Source organism: Mauremys reevesii, linkage group 6 (assembly GCF_016161935.1).
Source record: "Mauremys reevesii isolate NIE-2019 linkage group 6, ASM1616193v1, whole genome shotgun sequence".
Taxonomy (NCBI): Eukaryota; Metazoa; Chordata; order Testudines; family Geoemydidae; genus Mauremys; species Mauremys reevesii.
In genome coordinates this window covers 38,016,288-38,035,984 of record NC_052628.1, presented here as the reverse complement: position 1 = coordinate 38,035,984, position 19,697 = coordinate 38,016,288, and the positions used below count along the sequence as shown (strand labels likewise).

General features: G+C 43.3%; 1 long non-coding RNA gene across 1 annotated transcript in view; it reads right to left on the bottom strand.

The window, feature by feature from the left end:
- The window catches only part of LOC120408397, a 188,836-nt gene extending 171,597 nt beyond the window's left edge, over positions 1-17,239 (bottom strand). Inside the window, exons 1-3 of the long non-coding RNA XR_005600668.1 lie at positions 17,225-17,239; positions 16,044-16,061; positions 15,421-15,469 (exon numbers count right to left, since the gene is read on the bottom strand). This is a non-coding gene — a long non-coding RNA (uncharacterized LOC120408397). The remainder of the gene's footprint in view (positions 1-15,420; positions 15,470-16,043; positions 16,062-17,224) is intronic.
- Positions 17,240-19,697: the final 2,458 nt, after the last annotated feature.

The window sequence follows — 19,697 nt, the reverse complement described above, 5'->3', positions numbered from 1 at the left end:
TTTTATTTGCACAGGTCCCAAGTAGTGAGAACACCCAAAATATGTGAGTGGATTTGAAGAACTGAGTTTTTGGTCAGCTTCAGGGCACGTTTAATCTTATGTGGTCCTTGAGCAAACTCAAATACACTATGGTATGTTTTAAAGTTCAGAAAACAAGTATGTTGTGAATGGAAAAAAATGTTACTTGCCCATACAGTAACTGTTCTTCAAGATGTGTTGTGCACATATATAGTCTACTGTAGGCGAATGTGAGGCCAATGCACTCAAGTTGGAGACTTCTGCCAACAGCATTAACATGTGGCAGATGTGTCCCTTCTATCCTTGTGCATGGAGCTGAAGGTATAAAGGGGGATGTCCACCACCTCCATCTCTATTTCTTCACATGGCCAGTTAGTGAAAATTCAAAGTAGTGAAGCAGGTGGGAGGGACATTCTTTGGGGTGATGACCCAATCAGTCAATCAACCACTTCCTGAAACTATCTAATTAGTAAAGTAGTATACATGCTTGTGTGTTTTAAAGATTGTCACAAAATTACAGTGTGTGTAACAGGTTCCAATCATGATTGCTATAAACTAGCTTTAAATTGAACAAGTTACTGTTAACTAGGATTACAGAATACTGTACATGTGTCTACCATAGCTAATGGTTTCATACTGTCTTTCAAGCTCTCATGTGTACAGATGTAAAATGAGACCAAATGTGCAAACATTTTGAATTGCACTCAGCATATACAGTATGTCATAAGTGTAGGAGTTTGTTAGATACTTAGGAGTGTTAGTCAGATCCTGGGACTAATATCATTCACTGGGAAAGCTAGGTTTTGGATTGTTTTTCCTGAGTTGTGTTAGCAACAGCTGAATTAATAACAACCAATTGGCACAACTGATGCCCGGGGGACTGGGTCAAAAATCAGAGCAAAATCACCTTCCCAAGATAGCACTTGAGTATAAGTGCCATTTCCTATTGTGGTTGTGTGATTTGATTCTGAAAACCTGATCAGTTATATCAACCAATTTTCTATTTTGCATTAGCCAAGTCATAGTCTAATACCCTTTTTAGCTTCTTATATCCCACATTATTAGTTGCTGTTAGGGATATTTATTAAAACTCTGTAAAAGTAAATTCAGTGCAAGTCCTTTTCTTTAGTTAAGCAATTGAAATTAGAAGAACCCAAGAAAGGTAGTACAAGTCATCAGTTAAGCAGTTATAGACCATTCATGGTGTTCTATTGTCTGTCAAGAGTGTCTGCTCTAGTATTTCTCACTCCTGGGAGGGTGAAATGCCCATAGTAGAATAATGTTCTTTATGGAGAAGGGGGTCACTGAGTTGACCTTGCTTGTTCAGATAAAAACATAGCCGTGGTATTGTTGGTAAGAATTTAAACCACTTGATTCCTGATGATAGTGATGAAAGTCTCAGACCCGGTGAATGGCTTAGAGCTCCAATACATTTACATGGGGGGTAGCCTCCTCTGATGTCCATAGTGCTTGAGCCTGAAGTTGCCTCAGATGGGCACCCCAACCCATAGTGGACGCATCTGTTACAAGAGTTATTGTTGGCTCTGGAGGTAAGGAAGAAACCTCTCTGCAGACATTCTGGGAATCTAGTCACCAATTCAAGAACAAACTCTCGTGCAGGTATGCAAATCAGTATGTCCAGACAGGGTATGTCTAAGTGCGTCTGACCCGCTGGTTTGAGCAGAGCTGGCTAGCCAGAGCCACTACCCACTCTGCAATGTCCACACTGCTATTTTCAACATGCTTGCTCTAGGGGAGCTAGCATGAATCTACCTACACAGCTGGAGGCAAGAATGCACTGTTGTCTTGGGCTCAAACTTAAGATTTTCACAAAGGATGACCCGATGATTGTTTTTCCTCAGTTGTGTTAGCCTCGGCAGACTTGGTGTCGAGATCTGACCCTATCACATTTATTTTTTATGTTAGTAGTAATGTCAATTTCTCTACAGTTAACTTTAGCCCTAGATGAAAGAACAGATCTGATTATGGACATAGTGTTTTGGACCCATCCCTTTGGCGTTCCTCAGACTAATCCAGACAGGGAAATATTTGAATTCTGGAATTGTGAAGATGGGCCACTACTACTGTCCTGCTCTTGGCAACCCCCCTCTGGGCTGAGGACAGACTGAAGGGCAGTATTGCATATTGGTAGTGCATGTTCCTGACTACAAGTTGAAGATACTTTCTGTGGGCTAGCTGTATTGCCATATGAAAGTAAGCATCCTGCAAATCAAGGGCAGCATAACAATCTCCAAGGAAGGGTAAATATATGCAAGGATGACCATCCTGACTTTGATTTTCTTGATGAATCTGTTCAGCTTTCTCAAATCCAAAAAAAAAAAAGGCCCTAGACCATCTCTTTTTTGGGGAAATGATGGGAATAGAAACCTTTTCCTCTATGCTGGTAAGGAATTTTCTCTGCTGCTCCCAATTTCAAAAAGAGACTGTACTTCCTGAAGTAGAACAGCCTCATCAGATGGGTCCCTGAAAAGGGACAGGGAAGGTTGGTTGGGGAAAGGGAGAAAAGTAAACTGGATGACATATCCCTCCTTCACCATGCTGAGTACCCACTTATCTAATGTAATATCTGTCCAGTCACTGTAAAAGAGAGAGAAGCACTTTCCAGAGGGAAGTTCCAGCTCTAAGAGATGAAACATGGTTGTTGTGCTGTCCAGCCAAACCTGAGTGGCACTGTTACCCGCTGCACGAGGTCAGAACACCTGGAGTGCAGAGCCAAGCCCAGCCAACCTCACAACCCTTTGACACATTCTGGTGACTCATTTTCAGGTTGTAACCCACGGGTTGAGAAACTCTGCCCTAGTTTAAGCAAGATGCTTGCAATGCTGAGAACACTGAAAGTCATGTCAATTAAACCTCCTGCTGAGCAGCTGTAGCACCAGTGGCCTTTTTTGTCTAGTATGGCTGTGGCCTGAGGTCTAACTCCTGGTACTACATAGAAGCAAATTACCTGAAAGAAGTCAGGGATGTCCTGGGAGGAAGTAGGGCCCTAGCTCCTCCACTTTGCTACATTGGATGTTTTAGTTCTCTCTGAGGATGAAATCTGCACCATGGTAGTATAGAGAGAGCAGAGTAAAACTACACATACACATTGAGCAACCCAGGGAGAGGACATGTCTGCATGTTCCACCAGTTTTGAGTCTACCAACTCTAATGAGAAACCTGATTTTCAGAAGAGAGACTACTGTATCAGGAAGCTGAAGAATCTTTCAAGTCAGTGGTATTTCTTAAGTGTATTTTTAATTATTCCATGTAAGATGTGAAATTAAAGCGCTCTTTCAAAATTTCAGTCCATGCTCTGAAGCTAGAATTTGTAATTGGGGACCAGCATTTCAAAACATAGCCTTTATTCATGTGTGTATAATTTTTATACACACTCTCAAAGGTACGCACAATAGATTGGGATGGATTCCATTTGCACATACAAAGTAAATGCAAATTCAGTTTGATTGTGTACATTTTGAATGCCAAGGTTAGGCCACAGAAATAGAGGCTGATCTGAAGTCCTACTGAAAAATTGGCTCTCACTAGATCTCTTTGGTCTAGTGTATCAGCTGAAACCAATAATTGAAAAATGTAAAGCTGCTCTGCAAAAACAGAGGATTTATTAAACTAGATTTTCATTGGCTCACAATAGAGTAATATTTAGAAGTAAAAGAGGCTCCAAATATATAAAAGGACACCAGCAACAGGTCAGCAACAAGCGCCATTAAAATTTTGTTTCTCTATATTACACAGAGACTTGAGATTGCTTTTGAGTTCAGCGCGACTAATTACAGTGCAAAAAGTGAAGGCTTGCCTAGAACAGCCGACAGTGCAGGACAAGCCGGGGTGTAAATCCACTGCGCACTAGAGCGCTGCTCACTGACTGTGCATGTGAACCCTGCTACCCCCACATTAAAAGTCCCCCTGTGCCAATTAACCTACTCCCATTTGACAGCAGATTAGATCAGAGCACAATAGGGAACTTTCAGTGTGCAGCAGCAGCAGGGTCCACACAAAGCGTTAGTGCATATTTATACCCCAGCTCGCCTACATTAACTGTTCATTTAGACAAGCCCTCAATCAAGTGGGTAAATCTTTGCAGGATTAGGGCTATCATTTTTAAGATAGATTACGGTAGTGCAAACCCCACACAATCATGAGACTGGAAACCCCCCCCCTCACAGAAATCACAAGACTAGCTTAAAAATCATGGTTTTTAAAATAGCACATTTTGGATGCTTTTTATTTACCTTCTGGTTTGTGAGGAGGGTTCATGTTTTCAAGCTTTTTATACAACTATGAGGGCTACAAACTTACTTTTGTTGTTGTTGTCATGAAAGCTGAGATTCTCATGTAACCACTACTGAAAGAGCTAGGGCTATAAGAAAAATGCCAAATTCACAAGAATGACACTAACATTGAAAGAGTTGGCAACCCTGAGACTATGCAATACCAATACATAACAAGAGTGTCTATCCTAAAGCATCTGTTGCTTTTCGACCCTAAGGGAATGGGAATGGATTGTCCTTTCCTTTCTATATCAAAAAAGAAAATCAAAGATTTATATTTTTCACAGCACATATTTTGTCCCAGGGCTTCAAGAGTATCACTCCTGTGGTGGGTCAACTGACACCCACTTTCAAATGGGACTTCTAAAACAGCACTCACTCTTTGTGGCTGAGCTGCCTTTGAGGAGCTGGTAGATCAGCTGGATTAATGGTAATAACTCTCAACTCTGTCTTGAGCTGAATGGAACAGTTAGGGTAGCCAGCAAAAAATTGAATTAAAGACATACAGATACTCCTTTAAAAACTGGGAATATTCCTATCTCTCTATGCATTTACCACCATGGAATATGAGTCTAAATCATAACATCTGGCAGGATCTTGCATGATTTCCCATGAGATCTGGCAATGGGCTGTGATGCTCTGAGTCCCTTAAAATATCACCATTAGGATTCATTTATTGTGGTCCTTTTTCTTATCACCAGTTTATTTCTCCAAATAATGAAGTAAACCAAAAATAAAAAGTGTTCACTGCTAATCTCTATACTGAATCCTATTAAACTGAAAAGTAACTTGAAACTGGAATTTTTCTGTTACTGGGCAGAGATCTCATCTTGAATAACATTTCTGTGAACTTGATATTTCAGGTGCTGTAAATACTTTTCAGAGCTCTGAATACATATAGGGAGAGATGTGCAAAAAGGCCACTGTATATGCTTGCATTTGCCTCTCAATTTGCTCCTTAACCTCACATCACCAATAATTTATAAAAAAAGCTGGGACTGAATTTTACCAAACTCTTTACTATTTCCTAAGCCATCAGTCTGGGTCTTTCATGAGAGAGAGAGAGAGAACACACATAAGAAAAATTAAAAGTGATTGTGAGGTTAAAAACTATTCAGCAAAATTAGCAAAACTTGAAAAGAACATCCTAAGGTGGCAGATTTGATCCTTCCTGTAAACTGAATTCCCCAGGTGCCCCGCCCCTTCTCAAATGGAATGTGGCTGCTAATGATTGCAAATAGCTTAGCAGGTGTTGTGAGGGTTTTTGGTGGGGGTTTTTTTTCACTAGATTGCTGATGAGGATTTCTTTAGTTCCTAATGACACATTTGTATGTTTGCAGAGACTAACAGTGTTTGAAAATATATCTGCTGATGCCAGTGTAGCTTTGATTGGCCTTGTTTGATTACTATGTGTGATAACCTTGGTGGCACATTATGTGAATTATACCTCATTTCCATAAACTTAATGGGCTTTTCCCTCTCTTCCCCGCCCCCATCCCAATCTCCTGCCGAAAATGTGAGCATGAGATGGCAATCCATGCCTCTGTAAAAAAAACAGATAAAGCATCACCAGTTGCCAACTAAGTGCCAATGGGAGTCTTTCCATTGACTTAAATGGACTTTAGATCAGGCCCCAACAGCTTATATTCATTAGCAAGAATCAGCAGCAGTTTACATACTCAGAACAGTTGGTTCAGCAATGGCAGGTTTCTGCTAAACCAGCTGAAAGAACAACTTTTTATTTTAGGCTTCAGCTAATGGAAACAAATGTTACCTGAACAGATACAATGTTCCAGAGACTCAGAGATCCCTATGCATATAGGAAGAGCCAACACTTCACAGATCATTTTTAACTGAATTGCTAGTCTTTAAGTCAGTTTTATAGAAATTAGAAATGGAAAAGAGCTTTCAGGATAATTCCCTACAACAATTTTTGTAGCAATCTGCCTAGTAAAGTTTTAACGGTCTTAAAGGATAGTACTTCGATGTTCCATGGAAGAATATGCCTCACTTCCTACATCTCACTGGTCGGACATTTTTTCTAATACCCAGCCTAAATCTGGTTTCATTCTACTAAACTTATTTATACTCCCTTGTACCATACCACACAGTATTTCTCCATTTGTATTGTTTATGCCCTCAAATATGTGGGTATTGTTTACACCCTCGGTATAGTTGTACATCCCATTACCAGTCCCTTGAGGAGTCTTGTGCAACAGGTTAGTATGGTCCTTGATTTTGAACCAAACCTCACCCTTATCCCTGACTGGGACCCAATCCAACATTTTATTGCCTATGACCACCAACATTCTGACAGGCTGCCTATGGAGTTTGGCCCTCGGAGAGCTGTACGCTTCTAACTGTGTATATGTATTGAAACTTACCCATCTGTTCTGTACCATATTTAGCTGCATGCTATCTCTCTTCCCTCCCTGCAAAATCTGAATGCAACTGTTCATTGGCGATGAAAAGACAAAGTGAAATGTGCCATGGGACTAAATAGGTGGGGAAATTCTGAAGTGAGTTTGAACTGTGCAGAAGGACCAGAGACTGCTGAACTCTGTCATTAAGACTTCAAAGTGAGTCTGAGAGTGTGTTGGAGGAAGTACAGAGCTAGTGAATAGATAAAGAGGCCATAAGGTGGTTACAAAGAGGAAAGGATTCCAGAGAGGAGGAGAAAACATGCTATTGCAGATCACAGAAGAGGAAAAAATGGAGAGACTAAAAACATGTATTGAAGGCGGGCCAGCTGCATGACAATCTCACTGGAGAAGACAAAAAGGATGAGATAGGATGGAAGAGAGGAAGAAAGGAAAGGTGCAGAATAACATCTGAATTTTTGGATAACTCTTATTCTCTGAAATCCCTGAAACTTGTGTTTCATCCCTCATCAGTTGCTCATTAACCTGCATGTCCCTAAGGTTACTGTGTCAAACCAAAGAGTAAAGGAACATGATTTGCACATCATAGTAACAGGAGAACTCAAGTCATTGTGAGAACATACTTGCAAAAGCAGCTTTCTCCCAACATGATGAGAATTATATGAAAACTCCCAGGATATTGTATTCCCGCCTGAGTAAGTTTAGCTTAGTTAGTGTTGTGACATTGCACTCCATATGATTTTATGAAAGTATGCTGATGTGTGTGAATATAATGTAACTGAGATATGCTTCATGCAAGAGGTCTCTTGTAAGGTATCATTACAAAGCTTATAATCTACGGAGCATGGTCATCCTATTTGTATAAATGTATCACTCTTGTATCTGAAATTTAGAGATGTGAAATATAACTCTGAGGGCCTATTGTAATTATGCAAAGTGTGGGCCTTTCATGGTGGTTTGGAATCTTGATGACTCCCATTAGCCAGGACAATTGACTGTAGATGGCTCTGTTTTACTTGTAAGTCTTCCTGTATACCTGTGTGCTGGCAAGCGGGTATTGAAGTCTTACAGTGACATGTGATCATGTCACCTGTACAGGAATCCATCTTTAACCTGGTGCGTTTCCATTTAGAAGGGGGCGGTGGGGACCCAGAGAGGCAAAGGATTCCCGCCTTATGCAAAAGATATATAAGTGGGTGGAACAGAACAAAGGAGGCTGCAGTCATGAGAAATCCCCTAGCTACCACCTGAGCTGGAACAAGGGCTGTACCAGGGGAAAGGGTTGTGCCCAGACTAGGAAGGCATCCAGTCTGTGAAAAACTTATTGAAACATCCCGGAGGGTGAGATTATCTGTATTCAGTTTTATTACTGTATTAGGCTTAGACTTGCGTGTTTGGTTTTATTGTACTTGGTAATTCACTTTGCTCTATCTGTTTCTACTTGAAACCACGTAAATCCTACTTTCTGTATTTAATAAAATCACTTTTACTTATTAATTAACCCAGAGTATGTATTAATACCTGGGAGGGGCAAACAGCTCTGCATATCTCTCTATCAGTGTTATAGAGGGTGAACAATTTATGAGTTTACCCTGTATAAGGTTTATACAGGGTAAAATGGATTTATTTGGGGTTTGGACCCCATTGGGAGTTGGGCATCGGAGTGTTAAAGACAGGAACACTTCTTAATTTGCTTTCAGTGTGCAGCTTTGGGGCACGTGGTTCAGACTGTGGGTCTGTGTTGGAGCCGACTGGCGTGTCTGGCTCAACAAGACAGGGTGCTGGAGTCCCAAGCTGGCAGGGAAAGCAGGGTCAGAAGTAGTCTTGGCACATCAGTTGGCAGCCCCAAGGCAGTCTCTGTGATCCAACCCATCACAAGTGTACAGGGTTAGATGGGAATCAAAGCCAGTGTAAGATATGGATATTTCAAGCAAAAGGGTGGCCCCACACACAGGTGTGAGAGAGGGGCCTCGGGCAGCCACGTGTGCGGATATGTGGCAGGGGGGCTCGACAGACCAGCCCCATGCACGGGTGGCCTCAGAGGACCAGCCCCCATGCACAGGAGGGTAAAGAGGGCTGTGAGGGAGGAGGGGAGCCACAGGTGGGGGGCGGGTCTCGGGCCAGCCCCAGGCACCGATGAGGATGCTGGCCCTGTGTAGGCAGAAGGCAGAGAGGACTTGGGTGGCCCCATGTGTGTGTGGGGGCGGGAGGGGCTGGGGCTGGAAATTGGAGGCTTTGCAAAATGACTTTCTAAAATGACATGCACATTCTATTCAGAGAAAGCACAGCAACTTGCAGAGCCATGCAAAAATAACAAAATCTCTCTCTGGTGAACTCATCATTTAGGGCCCTTTGGGCTTTGGTCAGTCTTTGCAGGGTCCCAAGACCTTCCTTTCATCCTGCTCACCCTTCAGGTTTGCTCTCTGTGCCTCTATAAAAAGCTCTCTTGAGTTTCTTCAGGGGCAGTGATCAACAGATTCCCCCCAGCTCAGACAACATGCTCCTCTTAAACAGCAGCTTCTAACAGACCATTCTTGGTTCTCCTGGGGAAACTCCACTGCTTCAAACCACCACCACCCTCCTTGACAACCTGGGGAGAAACCAGTTTCCCTGAGGTTGGCCAATCTGTTTAGCATATTCATTGTTGTACCCAGGCAAAGCCATTCCACGTTAGCTGCTATTTTGATTGCCCTGTAGCAACTTCCACACAGGGTGTGTGATGCTTGACATGGCCACGCAGCAAATGACTGATTCAAAACTGTGACAAAATCAGTCCTGACAGATATAAGGGAGCAGTGGAGGGCAGATATATCAGCCCTAAAATGGTGAAGTCCCTGTTCCTTATGAGCTGAAAAAAGGTCACCACAGGTTAACTAGAGACATCTGAGGCCAGTTAAGGGCTGCCAGTGTCCTTTAAAACCCCTCTTCTGGTGAAAGAAGAGAGGGGAGATGAGACACATGCTGTAACAGGGGTAGTTGCAGCAGGAAAGACTGTCTCCCCCCATGCACAGGGAAAGAAACAAAGTTAACAGCTGCTTGGGGAAAGACGGGAAACCAAGACACGGATAAGTCAATGCCTCGGGAAGGAATAAGTATTTCTGTTTGGGTTGCAAGTTTGGGGGCATTTTTTGTTTTGCTTAAGAGAACTTCTTGGGTCTACCCTGAGGCCCACCATGGAAATATGGAAAAATAAAACCAGAATGCAAAGAAAAACCCTCTGGCATCAGGTTGATTTACTCGAGCCCCACACCCCCATCATTCGAGGAAGAAACACTGAGGCTGACCAGGTGAAGGAGGTGCACTTCCTCAATACATAGGGGGCTAGAGTCATACATAGTTCATAAAATCAATCAGAATTCATAAGTTGTACATAGACAAGATTCACCAAACCATCACACACTAAATATCCATGAGTGGCTACCACACCACTAATGCCTGACACAAAATGGTTTCATACCCCAGGGTATGTAAAGGTAGGGGGAAATGGTATTTGCAGTTCAGAGATCAAGCAATGGTTGTTTATATAGCTTAGAGTAGGGATCTCAAACTCGCAGCCCGCGGGCCTCCCCAATGTGGCCCATGGGGCTCCAGCAGTTTTGGGGCTGGGTCTCTCCCTTGCTCTCCCCACCCCCCGCCACCCCCTGGCATTCCCCCCTCAGGGATCCCAGCAGTGCAGTGGAGCTGAGCGGCATCTGCCTGCTCGCTCCAGTGGCTGCCGGCCCCTCCCTGAGGCCCAGGGGCGGGGCTGTGCCTCCGTGCACTGCCCCCACCCCGAGCGCTCCTGTGGCCAATGGGACACTGCAGAGATGGTGCCTGGGGGCAGAAGTGCATGGAGGCATCCCGGCTCACCTTACCTTGGAGCCTCAGGTAAGCGCTGAACCCCCGAACCCCTCCCAGAGTCTGTACCCCCTCCCCACACCCCCTTCCACCCCCAAACTCCCACCCAGAGCCTGCACCCCAGCCCCCACCCTCCCTCCGCGCGCCTTCACCCCCTCCCCACACACCCCCTCCTGCCCCCAAACTCCATCCTAGAGCCTGCACCCCAGGCCCCCTCCCCCACCCAAACTCCTTCCCAGAACCCAACCTCTCACCCCTTCTGCACCCGAACTCCTTCTCAGAGCCTGCACCCCAATTCCCTATCCCAGACTTCCTCCTCCACCCAAACTCCATCTCAGAGCCTTAGGGAGGTGGGGAGCAGAATTTTTTTGGGGGTGGAGTTTTTGGGGGGCGAATTCTGGGCAGCATGAGTGACAGTGGCCTGCTGGAAGGATTTGAGGACTGGCAATGGCCCTAAGGTAAACTGAGTTTGAGACCCCTGGTTTAGAGCATACATCTGTTGTCAGTTTTGCTGAAATCCATTGAGATTGCCTCTCTTCCCTCTCATTGCTCGTCTCCCCAAACTCCTTCTCCTCCTTGTCCCTCATCACTCACCTTGAAGGCTCCTGCCTCCTTTTCATCTTTAACCCTCTCCGTGCCCCAGTGATCCCATCCTTTCTCACCTCCTTACTTTCATTACCCACTACCCACTACCCACACCCACACCCCTTCCTTTTCAATCTGTCATTGCTCTCTTGTTCCTCCCCTGTTCAATATATGCACGCCCTGGTCTCTCCTACTCTCGAAAAATAATTCCTGGCTCCCACCACCCTTTCCAACTGCTGCCTTATCTCGCTCCTTTCTTTTATCTCTAAAATCCTTAACTGTGCAGCAGTATACAACCAATGCACTGATTTGTTCTCCTCCATTTCCATCTTGGATCATTTTCAATCTGGCTTTGACATTTCCACTCTTCTGAAACCACTTTCACTGGGTCACTAATGAAACATCTATATCTAAAACGTGCCACTTCTTCCTTCTTAACATCTCCAAGGTCAGTCCTTTTCTCTCCATCAACATCCAAATCTCTAATTCAGGCCCTGGTTTTATCCTGCCTAGATTACTACAACACTCTCCCAAACACACATAAATTGACCCTCCTCAGCCCATATAAACGGCTACTGCTAAACTCATCTTGCTGGCTTAGTTTGACTGCAGTTCCCCTCTTTGAATTCCTCCATTGGCTTCCCATTCACTATCATATAAAATTTAAGCTCCTCATTTCTGCCTTCAAAATTCCAAGTCACTCTGACCCTCGCTCGTTATCCTCCTTGGTCAAGTTTCATTTTACCACCAGCTCCCACTGCTCCCAAGCCTTGCCCACCCTTTTGTCCAATTCTCACACAATCACCCAGGGCCGGTGCAACCACTTAGGTGACCTAGGCGGACGCCTAGGGCACTAGGATTTGCGGGGCGGCATTTTCTTCGGCAGCGACCGCGGCGGCCGGATCTTTGGCCGCCCCAATCGCTGCTGGCATTTAGGCAGAGGGAGCTGGGGCAGGGGAGCACGGGGAGGGCTGCCTGCAGCAAGTAAGTGGGGGGCGGCACGCAGGGGAACTCCACGCCCCAGCTCACCCCTGTCCCGCCTCCTCCCTGAGCGCACTGTGGCTGCTTCACTTCTCCCGCCTCCCAGACTTGCGGCACCAATCAGCTTAGGTGCCGCAAGCCTGGGAGATGGGAGAAGTGAAGCAGCCACGGTGTGGTTGGGGTGGAGGCGGAGCAGGAGTGAGCTGCTGCGGGGGGGGGCGCCTCAGGGCAGAGGGTGGGGAGCTGCCGTGGGGGGGGGGTCGCCTCAGGGCGGGGGCTCGGAGATGGGGGAGGGCACAAGGTGGAAGTTTTGCCTAGGGCACAAAACATCCTTGCACCAGCCCCGCAATCACCTCTATTCCATGCTGTCTCCTAAGCACAGTACAAACTTCCTGAGTTCATCCACAAGGTCCCACTTCTGCCAGGCTGCTTGTAGTGAATCAAGCGGACTTGTATATCAATTGCCTAATGGAAAATGCTAAATGCTCTGAGTGCTCCCACAAATTAACAAATAATGATAAACTGAGGAGATGATTTTTGTGCATAACTTCAATGGGTACCTTTTAAAAGTAAAGAGTGCCATATGTAAAACTTCCACACTAAGTATACAAAGTAAATACGGAGTCTGAGATGTTTTCAAATCAGTCTAGGTGATTTAGACACATATTGTCTATTAATTTTAACAGCAGTGTTATATCTAAGTCGCTTAGGCCACTCAGCCAGTCTATACCATGGTAAGAATTTGTTTATTTTGCAACAATCACCATGTGTCAAAGTAAAAATATTATTTTAAATAATGTTGTTTGATAGATATTAAAAAGACATCTAGAGAGAGAGAGAGAGAGAGAGAGAGAGAGAGAGAGAGAGAGTGTGTACACACACAGAGACTGGAGTTTTCAAAGGAAGGAAGGCACCCACTTCCCACTGAATTTGGGGAGAAGGATAAATTTTTAAATAGAAGCTGACCACCTAAATCTCTAGACTCTTTCTGAAGATCCCATCCCTACATGTTTGTGGCCCCTTGTTATTAATCAAAAAAAATTACATAGGTCTACAAATTTAATATAAAATACTAAGAAGAATCTTTATATTTAAAAAATAAAAAAAAATCAGAAAATGCTGAAGATCTATACATTCTAGGCAAAAAGTTAACTGAGGAATCATTTTGTGACAAAATAATTAACTATAACAGATACTATGTAATATGGAGAGTATACTTAAAAGTGTAACAGTATGTCTACACTGCATAATACCCAGGCTCAGACTCGGGTTTAAGCCCTACCATCCACACACAAAGCTGCCTGACTTGTGCCAGAAACCTTTCAGGCTTGGGCCTGCAGACTCAACCAGGATAAGAGTGAGTCCCACTGTGGCGTGGATCCAAGCCTGCTCATCTTGCAGTGCAGATGCAGTTGAACCCAGGGTCATCAGGCTTGTGCGCGGCGAGTCCACCAACACTATCCCACAGTCCCATAGGCCTGCCTGTCCCAGCCCTTCTGGTTGTGTGAATAATCCAACAGTGTATTGGGTCCACTCCTAGTAAAATAGCTCACAGTTATCCTTGCAGACATTGCGCAGTGCACAGCAAGGCACAATCATGTGAACAACATTGGCATCTGAATGGTTCTGAAAGCAGTGCCATCTGGATTTCACTCTGCCACACGCACATTCAACCATCATCCTACAGCTACTGACCATGTTGTTAAACCTTCTTTTGCCAATACATTAAGATCAGGGTATGGTTTCATAAGCCATGGCAAAAGGGTGTACATGGAGTGCTCTGGAATATCAGTGGTGACAGTGACTCCATTTATAACAATGTTGTTTGGTGAGATTAATGTCTCAGCTTGTCCATGAAGTTTGTCTCTGGAAAACCTTGGCATCATGCATCTTGCCATTGCACCCCAGTTAGTATCCATGAATCTGCCTCTGCGGCTGACCAGGGCCTGCATAGCAATGGAGTAGTACCTTTTGCAGTTTATGTACTCACGTTTGCCTTGTGGAGGGCAAACTCTGGGCACATGATAGCCCCACAGACGTTTGGAAAACCCATTATCTCAAAACCAGCAGTTATTTCACAAATATTGTTTATGCCCACCACTTTTAGATACGTTACAGTCCTGATCACCTCACAAACCTCCACCACAACTGACTAGCCACTTTAAACTGGTTAGCAATCGACCTATAGCAGTCTGGGGTAGTCAGCTTCCAGATGGCTATAGAAACCTGCCTTTGGACCAGCATGGCCTCCCTCATGCAGCTGTTCTGATGCTGGAGGGTCAGAGCAAGCTGATCCCACAGATCCAGGAATATCTGTTTCTTTATGAAAAAGTTCTGGAGCCACTGCTGGTCATCTCAGGTCCACATGATGATGTGATCCCATCAATCCCACATATGCTCCAGCAGTGCTGGTTTACATATGGGGAATCTGCAGTTATGGCAACAGGCACGATCAGCATCAGCTGGGTCGTAGCTTCCATGTCTGTACCTCCCTCCAAGAGGTGCTTTCATTAGGACAAATACCACCGCTGAAATGTCCACCAGCATGTCAAAGATGCTCTTCCTGATTCCTAAAACAGGAGTGAAACCACGAGCACAAAATCTTTCACCAGTGCCAGATCCATGTTGCTGACTCCAGTTGAAGGGAGTACACAAACTCAAAAATGGCTCAGCTGGATGTGTTGGTGAGCTAAGACAATTTCCAATCAAGTGCCACAGGATGGACAGGCAAGTTCTCCCACAACACACCGTGAACCAAGCCCTAGAGCAACAGCTAACAAGGACACTAAGAATCCTGGGATACATCCCCAGAACCAATAACATCTGACTCAGGTAATCCAGTATGGACATGTTGGCATGCGTACGAAGCTCGCATAGCAATGCAATGAGGATGCTCAAGGGTGAGCTTAGAAAGAACACATCTGCAGGTGCGGATCCCACAGATCCAGGTTTACTATGCAGTGTAGTCATACCCTGAGAGTTAAAAATGTAATCAAGGAAAGATATTTAACAAAATGCACCAAATCAATTCCTGGTGTACCTCAACCTACAACAAAGGAAATACAACAACAAAGAGCTTGATACAGTACTATTAACTGGATGTAAATATAACTAACAAGACAGTATTTTTAGGGAAATTATTACATATTCCTGCATGCCTTTCTTCTACTTAGACCAGACTTTTTGTCAGGATGTTTGTTCATCCCTGAACCAAATAGCTGCATTGTGATGATATTCCCTGAAGCTCAACCTTTCAGACATTGTACTTTTTGCAATGACACTTTGCATATAATCAAATCTATAGCCAGCTTTTCTGACTCTATAACCTTTCCAGGGCCGAAGAATTTCTGCCTTTGGGTAGGAGATGAAGTACTTCTGTGAATGAGAAGGGAAAAAACTGCAATGCTCATAGCAAGTAAGCTGTGGTCTGCATAATACATGTATATGGCTTCTGTCTGAATAGCTACAATCCAAAAGTAACTAGATTTCTCTGAAATGTCAGGGTCATCTCCCAAACATTTTCATATTTCTTTTTATATTTCTGCCAGAGTACTTTGTACTTTTATATTATCAATGAGCTACTATACTGATCACTAGTAATAAGCAAAACTAATTACACTATTTTTTAAACCTCAAGACAGATTGGCGGCATTTAATTTTTAATAGAAAAAAAAACTTATTTAGGTAAAAACAATGTTATCAAGATGCCTGTAAGTAATCTATTTGTCAGCAGAACAATATCCGCTAACACAAGATAGAAACAGATGGATTAGAAATGTATCTGCTACTATAGCTCTTACCCAGCTGAAGACAGATTTTGTCCTTTGTTATAATGGATAACTACATAGAATAAATGCTTTTCTTATGTGCTCTATAGATTGATCTACTACCAGATTTAATTGGAATTTGCAGTTCTTATCTAAGAGGCAGACAACTTGCTGGTCTTTACCTTATTCTTGCATGCTGTCTATTTTCAGTTATTGAAAAGAAACACAAAAATCATACAGGTATGTAAGTAACTCTACTAGGCAAACTATCCGAAAGAAGGTACTAGACAAAATACAATTCACATGATTATAACTTCTCTTGTGATACAATATACTGTTAATGCTGCATCACTATGAAGATATAATTAGCAGAATTACAATGGTGGCCTTCCTTGTTCTCTTTATACTCTTTCATGCATGTATTTTTTTTTAATATATTCAGGTTTAATAACCAAACCAGACCTGCCACTAGCAGGCAATCTACCTGTTATTATGGCATACATGCCCATTACAACAAATCACATTTTCTTTCCCTAGTCTGAGGCCAGGTAGCATAGTATTTCCCTCCACCATCTACTATTTAATAGAAGCCCACATAATAAACTCTTACCACTGTTTTGTTTCAGGTGGATTCTGTCAAATAAAATAAGTCAAAACCAGACTCCTATATATTATTTAACAGCATGCTAAGAACTTTATGTAAAAAAAAATCCCTAGAAAATTTCTTGAACAAAGACTAATTTGGTTCCTTAATGGCTTGCCCTTTCCTTTAAGAAATTTGCTTTCAGATAACTTTAAACAAAGGACCCCCCCCCAAAATCATAGAGATGGAAATATCTTTCTTAATTAAGCATTGAGGTGAAAAATTTCAAAGCTGGGAGACTAGTAAGGCTTCTAAATCTACACTTAGGCACCTTAATATAAAGTTCTTAATTGGAGCTGTGGTGCTCAGCATCTCTAGAGATCAGGCCATGTCTTTTTAGGTACCTAAATATGACTTTATGAGCCTAACCTGCTTTCAGAATTTGGATTAATTTTTTAGTTATATATTAGTTTATTTTTAGAAGAAGTCTCCTCTCTTGCTAGATACCTATCTTAGCAAAAAATATTTTCTCTTGTGATCTTCTTCATTATCTACCCCAAAAGTCTTTTTTTAACATAACCAGCTAACCACTGCCGGTTTTGATTTCCCTGTCTGCCAGAGAGCTGGGAAGCCTTCATGCTCTATCTAATCAAAGTCAATTTCAAGTAAGATATGACTATTGGTACATGACAATAAAATAAAGAAAAGTATGCATATAATCAAATCTATCCTAACATTAAAATTGACATTAAGACAACATTTAACTTGTGCGAAACTCACAGGATAACATTAAAATGAAACAGGATTGTTTCAGCCAATCAGAGTGCTTGGAACCTTAATTCACTTCTTTATTCAAAATGCATTATGATACAGTTTTTAATTCCATGACTACATACTAGTTTTTCCCCAGGAGCCCTGCCTCACTGAGTACAGGTTGGATGCGTAAGGGGACAAAGTTAAGGTTTCATGTACAATTGTAAATCTGACATTTTGTAATTTTCCAAGTGCTTGACTTTGCAACTTAAACAACATACTTTTAACATAATTTTTGTATGTAATTATACAGAGAGAGCCATAGTTACACACCGCACGGTAAAAATTAAGACACCCACAAAGATCTATTTCTTTATAAACCCATCTAGAGGTTTCTTTTTTGCTACATGAGGTCTGATGCTACAATGAATCTTTTTCTAACGAATAGCGTTATAGAAATTTCCATAGTGGGCGATAACAGTGGTCTCTCTAGTCCAGTATCCTGGACCTCTAAAATTTGGGCATCTTTTTTTCCTGAACTGTGCATATGTTTCTCTTTTGGTGTTTTTAATTACATAGCCTGCAGCCCACTGGCATGACTGCACCCCAGACTCCTGCTTCCAGAGTTGGCAAAGTGGAGCCAGTTCTGGAACTCGGCTATGAAAATACCCTCTCACCCGCTTTAGCAGGGGAGGACCTTTGACTGGACACAAGGAATGAGAGAAGACCAAAATGCACTGTGGGGATCGGGGGAAAGAAGAGCACATCTCCCCCATAATCTACCCCCTTTTGTTTTCTGCTTGGCCTCTGCAAAGAGGGATGGGGCCAACTGACTGGCTGCTGTGTGTCACCCTTCTCTTCCCCTGCCCCCATTGCCTATTTAAGTTAAGCCTCGGCTTTTCCAAAGCCTCTTACTCTCTGGTCAGCTGCAAGGGAGCAGTTGCTATACAGCCATGCCTGGAACAAGAAAACGCATGGGCATGCTGGAAGAATCATGGGAACAAAACCAGACCATGGATTCTTTTGGGTTCTCAGTTCCAGGATTCCAGGACAAGGAAGAATCAAGGTGACTTCTGCTCCCAGGATATACACCATCTGGAGGGAAGGGAGGAGCTCTGGGACCCTCTTCCCACTTGTGGGGGTGCACACCAGCAAAGGGGGTCACATCTCAGTTCCCCAGTCTTGAGGAACAGCCCACTCAAGGAGCAGGAGCCCTGCTTGGGAGGGAGGCAGCTTTCTTCCAGAGCCATGAACAATTCTAATTTCAGACACAGAGGGATGCTGCTGCGCAATTTTAATCTCACATTTCTCGTAGAAAGTAATACAAGGTATCCTAGCCACTGGGTACTTTCATGGGATTACCTGATATGCCAGGGGCATCAGATAGTCTCTGTCTCACACAGATTCCTTGGAACCTTTCTGGAATCTACTAGTGCTAGTGGAGGAGGAAGAGGACCACCCAACACATTTCCTTCCCCATGGACAGAACATCCACATGCACATAATGCAGGAGTTTTATGAGATAGCTCATTTTCTTTCAGTACTAAGCACAGTGAATGGACGGAGATCCCATTAAGGGATCTCTCGGTGAACAATGCAGCATTACCAAAATAGCAAGCACATTTATTCTATGAAAACAATATGGTTCTGTTTCTCAGAGCTGCAGTTTAGGGCTGTTTAAAGTGACATTTCCTAGATCCCAGTTCTTGCCGTAGTGGATACATCCGCTACAACTTATCCCTACCAACTCGGTTTGAGGAAGGAGACAATGAGTCCAGATTCTTCTTGAATGAGCAGGAAATAGAAAAAAAAATCCATGCCATATTGGCCTATTGTTTGGGCCCAATAAATTCAGATGGACAAGAAGCAACCTAGTCACCCAAAAAATTTCAGGAGGGGCCGAAGGTCACTCGGCCCACACCTAAAAGGCTTGTAAAATAGGAGAGTGCAGGTCATGTTGATGTTTTGGTGGGGAGATGTGTGGATAGAGAGAGATGAGTAGATATCTATTGCACTGGCAGCACACCCAGGTGTGCACTGTACAAGCAGGTAATGGCGTTATGAAGGGATGTGACAATAGCCATAGGCCCATTTTTCAAAGCAGCTTCCTGAGGTGTCAATGCAGGGACACAATTTAGTGTGCACACATGCACTTAAGTAGGCAGTTAACTAATTTGTGTGCTTAAGCACCCATTTCTACTTGCAAACGTGAGATGCACACACACACACACAGTCTAATCAACCATTTTTGAAAACAGGGTTCCATAGCCAAACTATTCATATTAATCATGTGCTTGTCATACATTCAGTTGGCTGGTTTCCATGATTTATAAATCTGAATACTTTTAAAGCTAATATATATTAAAACAGAAAAAGTTAATGGTGGTGAGTACAGCTTCTGAGTTGATCCTTTTAGTTCTAAAAATGCCAACATAAATATGCATCCTACGAGCAAAATTTTCTGTCTGTGCTTGTTAATCATCCACATACACCATAAGGA